Here is a 6,000-nt window from a genome sequence, read left to right as displayed (position 1 = left end):
CAACAAAAAACACGGCGTGGCACAAAAGAGAAAAAAATGGCCAGGCTTAGCTTGGCTAAGCCAAGAATGCGTTGCATATAGTGTTGGGGCCCAGCTTTTCCTCCGGCTGTCGTGACGTCACGTCACGTGGTTGCGCTAAAGGTCAATGGTGGCTGCCCGGCCGCGCCCAAGGGCTGAACTGAGTGATTGCAATATGCAACGCATAAAAGTGGCCACGTACTTTGGCCTCAACGCGCCGCGCTGCGGACCGAAGGCAACGTCCGTGCTTCAACGTAGCTAGATGAACTGGAAGTAATATACGCCACTGGTTAGCCTGACACTAATTCCAGACGCCACCGACTTCCGCGATTCCACATTTCATGCCCTTTCGCGCGCGTGTACGCGAAGTTGTGGTCGGGAAGCGACAGCGCTCGGAATGGGCCGATGGCCGTGTCGCAAACGAGCGAGAGCGGACCCCTGCCAGCTGTGACCTGCGCAGTGTCAGCTACCTGCCCAGTGGTAACTAAGCCTGAAGCTAGAATCGCCCCACCCCGTCCTCTCCGCTTCCGTCACGGCGACGACCCGACGTGGCTGCGGCCGTGCAAGGAAGCTCGGGCCTAATTAAGCACTACAGTTAACTGCACACAATTTGCCAATGTATGTCAATCAGTTTTGATGATGAAGTTAATGGCCGCGCCGCCCTCGCAAGCTAAGAACTCCCACCTCGGCGATTAGGTGCCGAAGCTACGCTGTGGCTACAGTTGCAGCGTTGTCCCTCAAGGCAGTGCCATGGTCACTTGGTTGCACGAGCTCCACCTACGGTTGGAAAGATAAAGACAAGTCATGCAAGCACGGCCGTTTGGAAACCTAGCGTACTTGCACGTAAATAATGCAAGCACTAATACAACGCGATGGCGTAGAACTTTCGGTTCGAGAACACACACGCACACAGTTTCAGTTAAAACTCAAAAATCTTTCACTTGCCTCTGGCAGATATCAATTCTAGTTCAGAGCTGGTCTACTCGAGGCGGCGGACAATACTTGCACAAAAAATTGATGCAAAAAAGACTAATAAAATTCACTAATTAAGATCTTAATTACAGTATGGCCCATATTGTAATTTACAAATTCTAGCAGTGGACTTCGCAAGGCGGGTCCACATGGAACGAATTCTCAGGACGGCACCAGTTTCGAGATATTATTTACCGAATTTGTTCATGAAACGTCGTTTCATGCACTGAAGCACACAAGTAACTGGAACGCCAATGCATTTCTCCGCAAAGTTCGGGAATGTATATCTCGAAACTGGTGTCGTCCGGAGAATTCGTTCCAAGTGGATCCACCTTGGGAAGTCCACTGCTAGAATTTGTAAATTGCAATATGGGCCATAAGATAAGTAAGATCTTAATTAGTGAATTGTTATTGATTAGTCGATTTTGCATTGCATTTTTTGTTTTTTGCAAGTAGTGCCCGCCGCTTCAAGTAGATCGGGTCATAAAATAGAATTGAGCTATCTGCCTCAGGCAACCTTTAAAATTATGCTGAAAGTATTTGCTGAAACACCTTGTATATATGCATGTTACGAATATAACGCGATCTCTGTCGAAAAAGAAAAACGCATGCATCGCAGGGTTTTATACATCGTTACTGCGAAACGCGGTCTCAAAACGAAGTAAAAGTACGGCCTCGGACGTCTCACTGCAGTCGGCGAGAGCGGCATCATGCGTTGCTCTAACTAAAGTTACTGGACAAACAACACCTCAAATATATTACAGTGACGCAATCGAACGGGACAAAGCCTTCCGCGGACTGTGCGGTGAATTGCCGCACAGTCCGCGAAAGGCTTTGTCCCGTTCGATTGTGTCACTAATATATTTGAGGTGTTGTTTGTCCAGTAACTTTAGTTAGAGCAACGCAGCTAACCTTAGCCAAGGTGTTACAGAAAAAAGCATGGTGCAAAACAGCCTTAAGACTACGGTGTTCGGTTGCCAGAATTCTGACCGTAGAAAACCGTAGGTTTTATCGTATCTTACACTGCGAATTTTTTTTTTACGCTTTTCTTTTGATCAGCTTCGATAACTTGAGCTGCGACATACAGTATTGGGGGCGAGCTCCACCACTTGAAAACCTGGCGCCACCGTCGGCATGACGTGGCATGAGGGATCACGTGGACACAGCGGCCGCGTCGGCTGTTTCAGAAGCGCCGAAGCGAGCTGAAAACGAAAGTTTAAAGTCTCACCTGCACCGCGGTTCTGATTAAGTGGTGAGGCTTTACCGCCTTCGGTGTCTGCTTGACAACATCTGAAAGTACTATAATAGGTAGTGGCTGCCTTTGGAGTCGTGCAGCATGGTAGGCTACTGCTCGGTGCCGCAGTGCCGGACGTACGCAACGGAGCCAGCTGTCAGCCTTATTCACACGTAGCCGCAGGGCAAGGAGCTGCGCGAAGCTTGGCTGGCGAAACTTGGAACCGGCAGACAGCCATCGGCTGCAACTCGGGTATGCAGCAAGCACAGACACGAGGAAGATTTCTGCTACGGCGCCGGGGCTGCGCGATGTTCCGCGCAGAAAACGCGCACTGAGACGCTCGCCCTCTGCCCGGCTAATCTCATGACGCTTTATTAGGTCTATGAACTTGTTGATGCTAGATTCTGGCAAGTTCACTGGAATGGAAAGGGAGCGATAAGAAGCGCATTAAAAAAAGGCATGGCATATGGTCATGTTTGTGTTATGAATTAATGCACTGGATTATGAAAAAGAAGCAGAGGGAAATCGCATGCTGAGAAGACCGATAAACATACAGGGCGACGCAACTTGAGAAATAATATTGAAATCTCCAAGAAATTAGAAAACAAAGAAGATTGAATCGTCGTGACGGCACATCACAGTCGCCGTAGCTATATGCGTTGAAGTCTCTATAACGAAATTATTTTTGAACAGTTCTGATAGCGTCCACGCAACAATGGTTGCTAGTGTGCTGTGAAATGCTCACATGTTGCGGCCTAAAGCTCACGGCACGGTGCGAAAGCGCGCTCACAGCGAAAGCAAAGCATTGTGCGCGGACATGCATGCAGGCGCGCAGTCGGTCGGCGAACCCGTGCGATCACTGCATTGAGGCTTCACTCTGTTATGCCCCATTTGGTTATACAGACAGCCCACTAGAAGAACATTTCACATAGCTTACTCTCAACGTTTGCCTACCTTTCACGCAAGAAGCCGGTTCGGGAGACTCCGTCGCGGCGACCGCGCACAGTCCATGGCGTTCACTGTATACGTATTCGGTAAAGAGATAACTCAAAGAAGAATCCTGGGGAAAACGGGAGTAACTGGGCAGTTTGTCCTAAAAAGGGCGCTTTCGTCCCTCAAGGGGGTAACTGCATAAATGTGCGTGCCGTGTGCAAATTTCGGAGAGTAGGTGTTTAGTCCCTGGCCGGAAAGAGAGCAACGGGAGAACGAACGGCAACAGTTACTCCCCATGCGCTCCGCTGTTTTCGTCCGTGTCGCAGCGTGATGCGGCAAAAACGGTATTATCTATAAATCGTGAATAGTTCGAAGTTCGTGCACTGTCTATTGAACTACATGCAAAGCAGCATACTGCCTCTTCGTGAGAAAATTGCTTGAAATTTAAAAGCTGGAATGTGAAGAGCCATGCCCTTCGTGCTCACACCATACGTGAGCTAAACACATTAAACGCGCAAGTCGTTGACAGACGGCCAGATTTTGCGGGTCAATAGTACCTAAGTTCCTTCCGTTCCAAGGAGATTACGAACTTAACTGAAGCGATGTGTAGCTCAAACGGGACATATTGAGCGACAGAGAAAGTGTCCGTCTCTGTCGTCTTAAGTGCCCCGTTTGAGGTCGCTACACGTTTACATCGCGCAGTGCATCAGTTTAAATCACCCTAAGAATACTCGGGCAGACTCGCCTGTGGTTGCAAGTACACTCAACGTTACACTCTCCCTGCAAAGCATACACAAAATGCCGAGTCGCTTTTATATTGCCGCACCTGCGTTCCGATGCTTAACCTGTCTCAATTTCCTGCCCCATCAACCGATCTTTTCTGTGTGTGACTTTCACTGTGCTCTCCATTCTCTGACTATGCAGAATTGGTGAATATAGGGTTAAATGCTACTATAATAAATACCACGAAAGAAACAAAAATCTGCCGTGGTGCAGTGTTTAGAGTATCTGACTTGTGAGCGCGAGGACGTGAGTTCGAACCGTACTTTCGGGGTCCTCTTCTTTTTTTTTTCAGCTCAGTAATCTTTGTGTTATGAGGGTATAAATGCCTAATTTCATTAATTCCACTTTTGCGGAGCATCGGAAATAATGACCGTTACTCCCTTGAGGGGCATCGGAAAAGAGAAACCTTTAGTCCTTGGAGGAGTAACGGTATGGGGAGTAACAATTCATCCCCTCGCACTTACCCTCTAAAGGGAAGAATGGTTGTAGCAGATCAGTTCCTCCCCTAAAGGAGTAACCTCAATACCCCAGCTCCTCCTTTTTTTAGAGACGCTATAGAGTCTGCAAACGATTCTGTGCTTTCAGTTTGACCAAGATTAGTATATCGACAGTCAAAAACTTCCTTCGTTTTGAGAGCAACTACAGAAGTGTCCAGGAGGGCTGCCGCGTGGTGTTTTTATTGAGCGCCGTAAGCGAAACCTATGAGGAGCGGGCGGCGTGATCCCTCATACTACGCAAGGCAGGCGCTTCCGACAGATGGCGACTCCGTAACTCCTCGCCCCCAATACACAAGCGCGCGCACACACGCACGCACAGTGGCTCACCTCACAAGGTAGTTGAAGCACGTGCCGACGACAGTTGCCTCGTTGTCCCTCGGTTAAATGGCTGGGCGAGTTCGTTCGTGGGAACACGCGCACAAAAGAAACAAACCGCGACAGGCAAGACTTCAGACTTGGCAGCGACGGCGTCGTTGGCGCGACAGCTCGTGCGCGAGAAAGGATGCAATGGCCGCCGCGCGTCGAATACGTATTCCGGGAGCTCCAATGGGCCGTGCGAGAATTCAGGAGCAAAAGAGAGTCCTGTAACCGCAATTGCAGAAGTCCAGGCTGTAAGTGGTGCAGCCGCGACTTAAAGCTTCGAAGCACGCCATACAGCAGAAGCCAGTGCCGGAACCCATGGCTGTTTCGGGGTCGGTGATATGGTCGACCGTCGCTGCCAGAGCATATACGGTACGATGCAAAGGCTCAGCTGACACGTGGCTGCGGCGTGAAACGCAAATCGAAGGGCGGGTCTCTCGGCGGCCGCTTCTTAAAGCAAAATTTAAGCGCAACTCTTAACTGTTGGCGCATGCGCTGCTGTGCCCAGGCGTCTTTCCTTCGCCCGCCGGACGTCATCGATCGTCGCCACTGGACCGCAGCAGCCGTTATCGCCGAGATTAACTCCGTACAACCGCTCGTCTGCAAGAACAAAAAACGAAAAAGCACGAGGAAACAGAAGGAAAATGATTGTTGCCATAATCTGACCTTCCATAATCTGCTGGTTTCGGAATGTTCCAGTAGCGTCCACTTAGTTCAACTGCGGCGGCGTGCCGCACTGAAGATTACGGTACCGCCCGCAGCCGCATTGTCTATCGGTGGGGTACGCGGACGCACCCGCTGCTCCGAACGCGATATCAGAAACTACGCGACTTGCAGTCTATTTTACGTGTGTGTATACGACCCAAAGGGTGTAATTTTGCTTAAAGGGTGTAATTTTGCCACTCTAAGAAAAATTTACACCCTTTGAGGCCTAACTTGCCACACGACAATAAACGTCATCTGTCTCGTCCGCATTTCCTTTCTTGAACGCTGTGAGCCCGGTACTTTCCAGTAACGAACGGAATGCGCGTCATCAGCGTGATATAGCATTCCCGACAGTAAAGTAGCGGGCGCGGTGTTTTCAAGAAAGGAAACGCAAGCAAGGCAGATGACGATTACTGTTGTGTGCAGATATACACCCCAAAGGGTGTAAACCTTCTTACGCTCTTAGAAACATTTACACCCTTTGGGGCTTATCTTGTC

Source organism: Dermacentor andersoni, chromosome 5, assembly GCF_023375885.2.
Source record: "Dermacentor andersoni chromosome 5, qqDerAnde1_hic_scaffold, whole genome shotgun sequence".
Lineage (NCBI taxonomy): Eukaryota > Metazoa > Arthropoda > Arachnida > Ixodida > Ixodidae > Dermacentor > Dermacentor andersoni.
This window is presented reverse-complemented; position numbering follows the sequence as displayed.